Source organism: Corylus avellana, chromosome 6 (assembly GCF_965113065.1).
Source record: "Corylus avellana chromosome 6, dhCorAvel1.hap1.2, whole genome shotgun sequence".
NCBI lineage: Eukaryota > Viridiplantae > Streptophyta > Magnoliopsida > Fagales > Betulaceae > Corylus > Corylus avellana.
The window spans coordinates 15,003,686-15,016,731 of record NC_142495.1 but is presented as its reverse complement, the minus strand read 5'-3'; the positions used below and the strand labels follow the sequence as shown (position 1 = coordinate 15,016,731).

At 43.2% G+C, this 13,046-nt stretch overlaps 1 pseudogene; it reads right to left on the bottom strand.

The window, feature by feature from the left end:
- Window positions 1-2,958: 2,958 nt before the first annotated feature.
- On the bottom strand, window positions 2,959-7,373 carry LOC148584920 (uncharacterized; annotated as a pseudogene).
- Between the last annotated feature and the right edge of the window lie 5,673 nt (window positions 7,374-13,046).

The following is a 13,046-nucleotide window of genomic DNA, read 5'->3' as shown; positions in this document are numbered from 1 at the left end:
AAACAAACACTATCTTCACAATTGCAGGCAATCACTACTTAGCTTCAATCATGGTAGTTATGAGATATCACAAGATTCAACTAGTGTATGTGAACTCAACAAATAGTCAAGGGATTTCAAAATGAATCTCAATCATGCATGGATTAATACTTAAAATTCATTGGACTTCCTATTGGATAAGCAACCAAGTCAAAAATTTCTCTCTTCTCTTTTTTTTTATTTATTTATTTATTATTTTTTTATTTTTTATTATCACTTAGCTCCCTTAAGCTTTCTAATTGACCCATGTATCAAGCGTTAAGCCAATAACTCCCAAACCAGTTGGTTTTAGGGCATTAGGTGTAAAGACACCCCTAAGGACTTACTAACTCGGGCAAAAAAGGCTACAAAGCTAAGCTTTTTTTTTTTTTTTTTTTTATCAAACAACCAAACTTCTCACCTTTTGACGTGAACATTCATTGCTTAATGAGGCAAGAGGTCCGGTTACTTGGTGGAAAGTTTAAAATGATCTTTTTTTTTTTTTTTTTTTTGAAATTTATGCCAAAGTCGTTTTCCCAATAAGTTGCCCAACTACATTCCGAATATTAAAACCAAACATTCTTGATTCCAGATTTTATACCCCACAGACTATATGCTAGTGTGCTTGTGAAAATCAAATTGAAACAAGTAATATTTCATGCTGCCAATGAGAGTAACCCAGTTTTAATTCCTTAATCAAGTGAACATGTGTTCGTCATATTAAGCCCATCAATGAATTTCAAACCACAACAAGAAAATCAATTGCATGCTCAGTACTATCATGTATATGCCCATACCCCCCAACTTAAAATGCACAATGTCCTCAGTGTGTGGAAAATAACAGTAAAGCAGTGCAAGGGTTAACAACACCTAACTTGTCACTGTGCCACAAAAGAAGATGCCCCCGGAGCAGGTGGCAGCCGTGCTAGAATGGCGAGTAGCAGTTCTTACTGGGCTTCAAATCGTTCATCTGCCTGGCGCCTATCATCCGCTCGCTGGGTCGCAAGCTCAGATCGGAGATCTTGCAGTTCTTTGTGGAGGGACTCATATTGTGACATGGTCATTGTAACGGTCGGTGCCGCTTCCTCTCTGTTGACCGACTCAGCTGCTTCTGGCTCATTGTGTGCAAGCCCATCAGCTTCTCGAACGACCTCAGCCGCTACAGGCTCCCGATGGCGTCTCGGTATGTGGGAATAACTCTGGTTCCACTGGATCAGGCCAAACTGGGGGTGTGCAGAGATCGGCCCATTAGCAGGTGTACCCTCAATGCCGTGGGTCTGTAGGATCTGAGTGAGGAGAAAAGGGAATGGAAGTCCCCATGAAGACGAGCCCTCAGTGCGCCTCACAATCACCCTGTCCCAAAACTTGTGCATCTAATCCCAAATGAGCTGGGGGACGAAAAACCAAAAGCCTCGCTGAAAGGCGTAAAGAGCAGCAAGGAAGGGGCCGCGTCTCTGAGTCTTGTGTCCAAAGAGACACACATTCCGCTGCAAGATGAAGTCCACGAACCATAGGTGGGACGGCAGCAAGACCTTGCTTGTGCAGTTACGGAGGTCGTCGGTGTAACGTCTGTGGCAAATATCATCCACAATGTACTGCAGTGTGAGGTCGGCCTGTAGGTCTGAGTACCGAGGTGAGCCATCTCGAGCCAAAATGTCAGACGGGCACGCATGAGAACACTGCAAAGCAGCAGCAATGTCTTCGGCGGTCAGCTCCACTTCCATGCCTGCCACTGATGAGGATAGGATGCCCGGCTGAGTGCAGTCAAAGGTGAGATGGGCATAAAACTCCCAGACCAGCCCTTCGTAAGCAACGAGGCTGACTGGCTGGAACAGTGCCTTGAGGCCGCGTCGTCTGCATTCCTTGACTGCCCATTTGGTTGCTTGGAGGCTTTGGAAGACTGTGTCGACGGCAAAGGAGGTGTCCAAGATGAGCTTCCGTTGCTTCCCACGGCGTGGTAACGGCTGGGATGGGGCCTCAGGGGTGGTTTCCCAAGCGGGGGAAGACCAGGATGTGGAAGCGGAAGCCTGAAGCATGATATTGTTTGGTTGAGGCCTTTTATCGAGCACCTGGTGTGCACCTCAAAATAGAAGTAGTGAAGAACCACCCCACTCAGCTGCCTAACCCCCTGCAAAACAGAAAAATCCCAACACAAAGCACTCTGTGTACCCACGGAGTGCGATTTCCACAAAAAAAAATGAAGGAAAACGGGGCACGGTGGGGATTTTGGGAAAGGTGGGATGGGGGAGAGAAGAGTGGGTGGGAAGGGGGAAAGAGGGAATGTGGGGCGGCGTTGGGTGTTTCTGCGGTGGTAGGGGAGTGCGCGCAGTGGTGGGGGAGAGGAACGGGGCTGCGGGAGAGTTGGGAAAAATGGGGAAGAAAAAGGGGGTTGTGACCTAAAAAGGTCACGTGAGGCCTCTGAACGAGTGCGCCCGAGCGGTACTAGCGTGCGCTCGATCGCACTTGCGCAGAGGATGGAGTGGAGTGGCGGGGGTACGCTCGAGCGGCACTGAAGGTGCGCTCGAGCGTACTTGTGCAAGTGTGTGCTGAGTGCAGAAGGTGCGCTCGAGCGTACTTGTGCAAGTGTGTGCTGAGTGCAGAGCATCTGTGCTCGATCCCACGCAGGGTGGGCTCGAGCGCAGGCCTGTGTTCTTGGATCGAGCGCATGGTGGGTGCGCTCGAGCCTAGGGTGTCAGTGCCCTAATCCAAAAAATAGACGGGATCTGTCAAATCGACTGATTCCACTTCTGTACCTGGCTCGAAATGCTGGATGCAGGGCTTCAATCTTTGACCGTTGACCTTGAACAGAGTGCCATCCTTTGGGTCCCGCAACTCGACAGCGCCATGGGGCGACATCGCGGTGACTATGAAGGGGCCGTCCCATCGGGAGTGAAGCTTGCCAGGGAAAAGCCGGAGTCTGGAATTGAAGAGCCATACTTTCTAGTCCCGAACAAACGTCTTGGGCAAGATATGTTTGTCATGAAAAGCCTTAGTTCGCTCCTTATAAAGGCAAGCACTATCATAGGCATCTCGCCGCAGCTCCTCCAACTCTGTCAACTGAAGTTTCCGGTGGGGACTGGCAGCTTGTATGTCGAAATTGAACTGCTTGATGGCCCGCATAGCCTTGTGTTCTAATTCCACAGGGAGGTGACACGCCTTGCCATATATCACCCTATAGGGAGACATTCCAATGGGATTTTTGTAAGCTGTGCGGTAGGCCCATAAGGCATCATTGAGGCGCAAGGACCAATCCTTTTGGTCTGGCCTAACCGTCTTCTCCAAAATATGCTTAATTTCCCGGTTAGAAACTTCCACTTGGCCACTTGTTTAAGGATGGTAGGGAGTGGCTACCTTATGTGTGACAGAGTACTTGAGAAGCAAGGCCTTGAAAAACCGATTGCAAAAGTGTCTACCTCCATCACTGATGATAGCCCGAGGAGTACCATATCTGTTGAAAATGTTGGCTTGGAGGAACTTCACCACAACCTTGTGATCATTGGTCTTTGTGGCAATGGCTTCTACCCACTTCGAAACATAATCCACTCCTACCAAAATGTACTCATACCCGCAAGATGGTGGGAATGGTCCCATGAAGTCGATACCCCAGACATCAAAAATCTCGACACTAAGGATGGGGTTCAATGGCATCATGTCCCTCCGAGACATAGCTCCTAGGCGTTGACATCTCGCGCAAGTTGGGCAGAAGTCATAGGCATCTTTGAACAAGGTGGGCCATGTGAATCCATATTGTAGAACTTTGACAGTTGTCTTCTTGGCACTGAAGTGTCCTCCACAAGCTAGGGAATGACAAAAGGTAAGAATGCTGTAAAATTCACTCTCAGGGACACAACGTCGGATGATCTGATCAGCACAATACTTGAACAACTATGGATCTTCCCAATAATAGAATCGAACTTCCTTGAAGAAGCGGTCCTTATCTTGCTTAGACCAATGAGAAGGAATCCGACCTGTTGCTAGATAATTGACAATATCGGCATACCACAGCGGATTTCTCGAAGTAAGTTCCAAGAGTTGCTTATCTGGGAAGGATTCATGAACGGGAACCGGCTGGGGTGTCTCAAATGAAATCCGTGACAAATGGTCAGCAACAACATTTTCAGTGCCCTTCTTGTCCCGAATCTCAATATGAAATTCTTTCAGAAGTAGTATCCAACGGATCAACCAAGGCTTTGTTTCCTTCTTGGCCAGCAGATGTCACAGAACAGCATGATCAGAAAAGATTATAACCTTTGATCCCAGAAGATATGGGCGGAATTTATCCAGAGCAAAGACCACAGCTAGCAATTCTTTCTCGGTGGTGGTGTAGTTGACTTGAGCATCCATTAGAGTCTTGCTAGCATAATAAATGACATGAGGAAGCTTTCCTACCCGTTGTCCCAAAACTGCACCCACAGCATAGTCAGATGCATCACACATAATCTCAAAGGGCAATGGCCAGTTAGGCGGCTGCATGATGGGAGCAGAAGATAATAGAGACTGGAGCTGCTGGAATGCCTAGTGACATGCTTCATCAAAGTGAAAAGGGGTGTCCTTAGAAAGCAAGTTACATAAAGGCCTTGAGATTTTGTTGAAATCTTTGATGAAACGACGATAGAAGCCGGCGTGCCCTAGGAAAGAATGGACCTGCTTCACTGAAGTGGGTGGTGGTAAATTTTCAATGAGCTCAACTTTGGCCCAGTCCACCTCAATACCTCTTTTGGACACTATATGACCCAAAACTACACCTTCCTGTACCATGAAGTGGCTCTTCTCCCAGCTCAAAATTAGGTTAGTTTCTTTGCAACGTTGAAGCACAAGTGACAGATTATGGAGACATTTATCAAAAGAAGATCCAAAAATAGAAAAGTCATCCATAAATACCTCCAAAAAATTTTCCACCATGTCGAAGAAGATAGACATCATACATCTCTGGAATATGGCAGGTGCATTGCATAAGCCGAAGGGCATGCGTCAGTACGCAAAGGTGCCGAATGGACATGTGAATGTTGTCTTCTCTTGGTCTTAGGGATCAATTGCAACTTGATTATACCCAAAGTAGCCGTCAAGGAAGCAATAGTAACTTTGGCTAGCAAGACGCTCCAAAATTTGATCAATGAATGGGAGCAGGAAGTGATCCTTCTGGGTATGAGAATTGAGCTTCCGGTAGTCAATGCAGACACGCCATCCCGTGGTTGTGTGCTGTGGAACCAATTCGCCAGCAGAATTCTCAACAACGGTGATGCCTGATTTCTTTGGAACCACTTGAGTGGGGCTCACCTATTTGCTATCTGAGATGGGGTAGATGATGCCTGCATCAAGTAACTTGACTACCTCTTTCATTACTACCTCCTTCATGTTGGGATTCAACCGGCGATGTGCTTCCCGGGAGGGTCGAGCATCTTCTTCCAAATGGATCCGGTGCATACAGATAGACGGGTCAATGCCTTTCAAATCTGCCACTGTCCAACCAATAGCCTCTTTATACTCCTTTAACACTGCGAGCAGACTGTCTTCTTGGTCTTTTTGTAAGTCGGAAGCAATGATCACCAGCAGGGTGTTCTTAGACCCCAGAAATGCATATTTGAGCTTTGCTGGCAGGGGCTTCAACTCAAGCTTTGGTGGAGACAGTAGAGATGCAACAGGAGGAGTGCTTGATGCCACAGCTAGGGGCTCCTTTACTACTCTCCATGGATGGAAATTTGCACTAGCGGCTGTTTCTAGCAATTCATGGACCTCTTGAATGTACTGGTCGTGTTGAATTCTTCAAAGTCAAAATAATTCAGGCACGCTTCCACTGGATCCTTTGTCAGGAGACTGGGTAGTGAGTCTTCTATATATTCTTCAATGCTGTCCAAAAAGAAACACTCATTCTGATCAGGAGCATGCTGAAATGCAGTAAAGATATTCAACCGAACCTTCATATTGCCAAATGACATCTCCATGACTCCAGTTCGACAGTTGATACATGCATTTGCTGTGGCTAAGAACGGACGCCCAAGGATGACAGGAACCAGCTTCTCAGGATTGGGCACAGGCTCGGTATCCAGCACGATAAAGCCAACTGGGAAGAAAAATTTATCCACCTGGATGATCACATCTTCTACAATCCCTCTTGGCTTCTTAATCGACCGATCAGCTAGTTGCAGAATCACTGTAGTGGGCTTCAGCTCCCCTAGGCCCAGCTGCTGATACACTGAATATGGTAGTAAATTCACACCAACTCCCAGATCTAAGAGTGCCTTATCAATCTCCCTTTTTCTGATGATGCATAAAATTGTAGGAGCCCCGGGGTCCTTGAACTTTGGAGGAGTGTTGTGCTTATTCAGGGAACTTACTTGCTCAGTCAGAAGAACTTTCTTGGGGATGTGGTTTCTGGTCTTCCGCTTTTGAGTACACAAGTCTTTAAGGAACTTGGCATAGGCAGGCACTTGTGCAATGGCATCAAGAAGGGGAAGATTGATTTTTACCTGTTTGAACATCTCCATCATTCCTTGTATTTTCTCTCCTTGTTTCCCAAAGTGGGAAGGTGCCTTGAGACGTTCTGGGAAGGGGGCTGGTGGCTCATATGGGGTCTCTAGAGTGGATGCTGTTGATGACGAAGCCTCATTGCTTACTTGCTTGCTTTTATCATTCTGTAGATTCTGTGCAACCTCCGTGTGTTCATCCTTCTTCTCCTCCACATGATTGTCAACTATTTTGCCGCTTCTCAAGGTGGTGAGAGCTTGAACTTGCTGATGGTATGAAGTGCCCTCATCGACCATGTAGTGCCCCTTAGGGTTTACCACTGGCTGACTTGGAAGCTTTCCTTCGTCTCTTCTGTTGATGGTGTTGGCAAGTTGTCCGACTTGAGCTTCTAGCTTGGTCATAGATTGGGAATGTGAGTTGACTATTTCCTCTTGAGATTTGATTGACTACTTGATCTCGCTGATCAGCTCAGTCACTGCTTTTACAATCCAATCCTCAAAATTGGACTCTGAGGGAGCCTGATAGTGCTGCTGTGGAGGCCGGTAAGTGGACTGAGGTTGGTAGGGCTGCCTGTTGGATTGAGAGTGATTATGTGGCCCTAGGGCTGAGTTGCTGGAATTCTTCCATGAGAAATTTGGATGATTTCGCCACCCAGTGTTGTAGGTATTGGAGTACGGATCATTACCCGGTCTGGAGAAAGCTGAATTAACCTGCTCATTAGAAATGTCAGTATAATTTCTAGTAACAAGGCAGTTATTTACATGATGCATAGGACGGGAACAGAATGAGCATGCTTCAGTGTGTGTGTGAGCAGCATTAGGAGCAAAACTAGCAGTCAACAGAACTTGATCTAACTTCTTGGTGATAGCCTCAACTACTTGGTTGGCCATGTTTAGGGAATGGCCGGCTTCATACAAACTCTCCGTCTTGGGTGCTTTAGGTGCTGGTGCCCTTCGTTTGGCGGAAACCTGCTGAAGGGAATTGTTACTCACGTTTTCAAACATAAACCATGCTTCATCTTCGCTTTTCAACATGAATGTCCCCCCACATGATGCATCTACCATTTTTCTATTGGACTCGGTCAGGCCATCATAAAAACACTGCACTAGCTGCCATTTCGGGACAGCGTGGTGTTGACATGATCTAAGCAAGCTCTGCAACCTATCCCAAGTCTCATGGAAATCCTCTCCCTCATACTGGGAGAAGGTAGTAATGGCTCTCCTAGTATCATTGGTCATGCCTATGAGAAAGTACTTCTTAAGAAATTCTTGTTGCAATTGAGACCAAGAAGTGATAGAATTGGGTGTTAAGGACTGGAACCAATGTTTGGCTTTTTCCTTGAGGGAGAAAGGAAAAAGACGCATCCTTAGGGCATCCTCAGTGAATCCATTCATTTTAGTGGTCTCACAGATTGCTTCGAAATCACTGAGGAATTCATAAGGATTTTCAGTGCTAAGCCCTAAGAAGGAAGGTAAACTTCGTATAGTGCTAGGCTTCATTTCGTAATGGGTTGTCATAATTTCCGGCAACCGGAGACATGTGGGAGTAGTGTAAGTGGTAGGAAGATAGTGATCTTGCAATGCTACGTGGTTACCGTCCCCCATGGTCTCAGTGGAACGCTCTTCTAGCAAATTAGAGTTCTTTTGGGAACTAATTTGTCGAAGGGTGCGTTCAATTTCAAGGTAGCAAGAAATTAATGGAAAAGACAAAGAACGATGACCTCTCATAAACTAAACAGAAATTTAAAAAGAACAGAAAAGAAATAAGCTAAAAAACATAAAACAAACAAAGCTCACAAACGGCCTTAGTGTGCACTTAGGGTTCTGGATGCAGGATGCCGCAAGTGCGCTCGAGCGTACTGCCGCAAATGGGTGCGAGCGCAGGAGTAGGGGGCTCAAGCGCTGCTAGCTTGGATCCTGTTGGAGTGCGTCTATGCGCTCGATCGCACACGACCTGCGCTCGATCGCAGTCACAGAGAAGGCTGCATACGGACCTGTTTGCAATTTCTAGGAAGAAAAAATTAAAATTAAAAAAAAAAAAAAATCAAACACAAAACAGAATTAAAATTAGTAACTTAAAACATAAAAATAAATTATTAAGCTAAAATTAATCTCTAAAATTTGACAATAAAACCGTTGAGTAGTCCCCGGCAACGGCGCCAAAAATTGATGTGATATTTTTGTGACCAAAAATATTAATTATAAAAATTACCACTCGCAATAGAACGAATCCCGTAGGATAGGGCTATATTGAGGGTGTCGAACCTCAAGGACTGCAGGGGTTTAATTATCAGAATTTAAAATGTTAAAATCAACTTAATTGAAAGAGAATGATTCGTTTGTGTGAATTTGAAGTGCATAAAATAAACGGAAATAAAATAAGTAAATGTATGAGAGAGAGAGAGTAGGGTATTGACTTCACCACATTCCGCACATCAATGGTTAACCATATTTAATTCTAGAACTTCATTCTATGCATGTTATAATTTCAATAATAAAACATATAAAAGTAATTTCATACAATCAACGGAATAGCATAACCCATCTTTGGTTGGCACAGACCGTCTACCTAAATTACACTAAACTAGGGTGTAGTATGATCCGTCTTCCCTAGGCATGGCCTATCTAACCCTATTGATTGTATGCCAATTAAGAACCATTGTATAACCATCATTCTTATAATCACAGAAAATAAGAATGATTTGAGTTCAACAATAGTAAAATAATTTCTAAGGCAAGATAAGAATTTTACTAATATTGAATTGGAATTTAAAGAACAACTGCATTTAATATGAAGAACAGAAATCAATTGTAGCAATCCTCAGAGTTATACAATCAACATGCATAAATTGAAAGACTAGAAATTAAATACAATCAAACCATTGTGCTTGGAAAGGACTACATCAATACCCCACAATTGGGTTTAGGTGCTCATGATCTCCTAAGCTCCACAGACTTTTTTTTCTGAATTTCTTTTCCTCTAGAAGCGGTGTGTCTGTTTACAATATTTAGAGCCCTATTTATAGGGAATTGGAAAACCCTAAAACCCTAGAAATCCTTAGAAAGTCGGAAGTCAGTCTCCCAGTCCAATTGGGAGACTGAAAACCAAGCCCAAGCTGGAAAAGGAGTCTTGCCGTGCACTGTACGTTCGTGTGTGCTCGATCCAAGATTTGGTGCGCTCGAGCCTAGCTGGTGTGCGCGCGAGCACAGGTATGCGCTCGATCCTTGGTCGCAGACGCTCGAGCGCATGTGCGCTTGATCCCAGGAGTGCTGCGCTCGATCCAAAGGTTTGTCAAATGAAACCTGAAACTCAAAAACAAAACAAAATCAAACAAATAACAATGCTAAGGAATTAACATATGTAAATTAAGGGGCTTGAATGTGCAACATTCGGCGCTTATCAATCTTTCTACTAGTTATAATTAGGATTTAAATTTTGCAAGTTGTTTCTTTTATTCCTATTCTAAAATATATATATATGTAAATTAAGGGGCTTGAATGTGCAACATTCGGCACTTATCAATCTTTCTACTAGCTATAATTAGGATTTAAATTTTGCAAGTTGTTTCTTTTATTCCTGTTCTAAAATATATATATATATATATATATATATATATATATATATATATATATTTGTTTTTGTTTCCCTATTTTGCAGTTTCTGCCATAGCACTCTCTACATATCAACGCTAGTGCGGTCGGGCACAGTCCTAGTACACTCGAGCGCACCCGCAGGCAAGGCAGTAGCTGGTTCAACTGTGCATGCCTGCGCTCGATAACCCTCTGTGCATGCTCGAGCGCACGAGTAGCACCAGACAAATCAGCGCGTCTGTGCTCGAGCATGAGTAGCAGACAGCATCAGCAGAGGAGCGCACGCATGTAGCCACAACATCACTGACAAATTAGCGCTACTGCGCTCACCCTCCCCTTCTACGCTCGAGCGCACGTCTGTAGACTGCACCAAGACGGATCAGTACCAATTTGCCAAATTTAATTTTGGTCCATTTTTTGAGTTTTTAAGTTTTGGTATTTTGGTTTAGTTTTATGCTTCTGTGTTAGTTTTCATTTTTATTTTTTTTTTCTTTTAAAAAATAAAATCAAATAAAATAAAATTTTGTTACTATTTTATGTGGGATATTTGCATGTTAAAGAGTGAGGGTGAAGCATGAATTTTCCGTTTGGTAATTTTGATGCTTCTTTTAGTTGTAGGGCACCAGCTCCTACCAACTCTCACAATATTTACCCACATGAACCATGTTTATACTGCTCAAATCCTTATCACTGTTCTAGTAATTGTCCATCTTGGGGACAATTTTTTAATTTTTCATATGAGCAAATGAACACCAATTTCTCCAGCCCAAGCTTTGAATCAAATTCAATTTTTTACACCTCGGGATGGAACAATCATTCTGATTTCTCATGGTCAGCTCAGACTACAGGAAATTATGCTCCCCAAGATCATGAATTGCACCATCCAGAATATCTGCAGTTCGATAATCCATCTTCCATTTCTTCATCATACGAGTATCAATCTTCATTGGAAGACTCTCAAATCCTTCAAGCAACTAACGGGCCAATCCACTGTTCAAATTCCACAACCACAATTATCATTGGAAGACACGCTCAAAGTGTTTCGGCAAATAGCTAGCCAGTGCATACAAGAGCTTAAGAGTTCCACCATGGTCAATAACCAAGCCATTCAAGAACTCAAGGATGCCACCATGGTCAACACTCAAGAAATTGCAAGGTTGGAAGGACAAGTCGATCATCTAGTTGTTGAATTCAACAGAATGGAGGAAGAAGGTCTTCAAAGTTAGGCTGAAAGGGCACTACATGATTGATGATGATGATTCCAGCAATCTTCATCATGAGCATGTCCAAGCCACCACCACACTTGGGAGTGAAGAAATTATTGAGGAAATCGTTAATGAGCCAAGTCTTGAGGATCCTTTGGGAGAGTGCCTTGCTCAATTTGGATGTGACCTAGACCTGGACAAGTTACTTAAGCAAGCTGAGGACTTATTGGATTCCACTTTTGAGATGCGACCTGAGAATGGGAAAACCACTGTGATATCATTCCCTAACACATCTTCATCAGCAGTTGAGGCTCTCATCATTGATAACAAGGAGGAAGAGAAAGAGGAGCACTTGGAGCCAGTTGAGCACCTGAAGCAAATTGAGCCCTCGTTGACTCCAAATTTGTCCAATGACAAGGAAGTGAGTACTGAAGCTCCTTCCTTCATCACTATCCCTTTTAAGACACATCATGAACCCCAAGCTTCATTTCTTCAAAGTCTCAAAGAGACATTTTATGCCCAAATACTCAAGGGCTTATGCACGCAAGCATGCAAATCTAGGAACCATCTTCCTAAGAAGCTCCTTCGAAGCAAGAAAGTTGGCCACCGAAGATGGCGAAGCACTCTTCTGAGTGTCATGAAGTGCTAAAGAAAAAAGGGTGGAAGAGATTGGTTGGACATCCAAATGATCGAGGAAAGCGAGGTCAATTTTCTTTTCCATTTGATTTTCTGCACATTTTCTTTCTTTCTTTTTCCATTTTATTTCGTGTCATTTTCTTTTTGTTTCTAACAGCAATTAACCTTGTGATGCGTGTTTCTGTGAGAAATTATTGTTGTTAGTTTTGTGACAGGTGTTCTCGTGTCTAAGTTTGGGGGACGCCCTAGCCTTTTTCACACTTAAGGTTTCCTTCCCTTCTGGTAACATAGTTCTACACTACACATTGAGGACAATGTGTAATTCAAGTTTGGGGGTAAGGAAAAACACACTGTTTTTTTTTTAATCTGTGTACTTTGTTTGTTTTTGTCTGTCTGTTTATATTAATAAAAAATAATGAAAAAAAAATTGTGCCATGTTGTTGTTACGCATGAGTAGTGCTGTAACTGTGGTTTGAATTTCATTGGCTAGCTTAACATTTTTAACACAACATCATGTCATTAGAAATCTTAGTCTTTTGACTCATTTTTGGTCTAGAGAAACTTTATTTGTTTTGAGTTAATCATCACCAGCACATTAGCATAGAGTCTGTGAGGTATGAGAGTTGAACTGAATCATGTGTATCTTGAGATTTATTGGATGACTTGTGGATGAATAACCTTGGCTTGAAAATAATAAAAAAATATAACCAAATATATATATATATCACCATTTTGAGTTTCTCATTGAGTAACCGGATCTCTTATCTCATTAAGCATTGAGTGTTCGCATAAAAATGTGTGAAATTCAAGTTGGTTGATGTATGGCTAGTTTGGCTTTGTAGCCTTTTTGACTTGAGTTATTAAGCCCTTAGGGATGTTTTTACATCTAGTGCCCTAAAATCATCTAGTTTGGAAGTCATTGGCTTAACACTTGTTACTTAGGTCAATTAGAAAGCTTAGGGAGCTAAGCATTACACAGCCTAAATAAAAATAAAAAAATAAAATAAAAAGAGTTCTGACTTAAGCTTTGGTTGTTTCATCTGATAGGGAGTCCTACAAATTTTGAGATATTGATTTTGTTTGAATTGAAGCCTCATGATTGTATGTTAATCTCACTTTGCACTTAATAGAA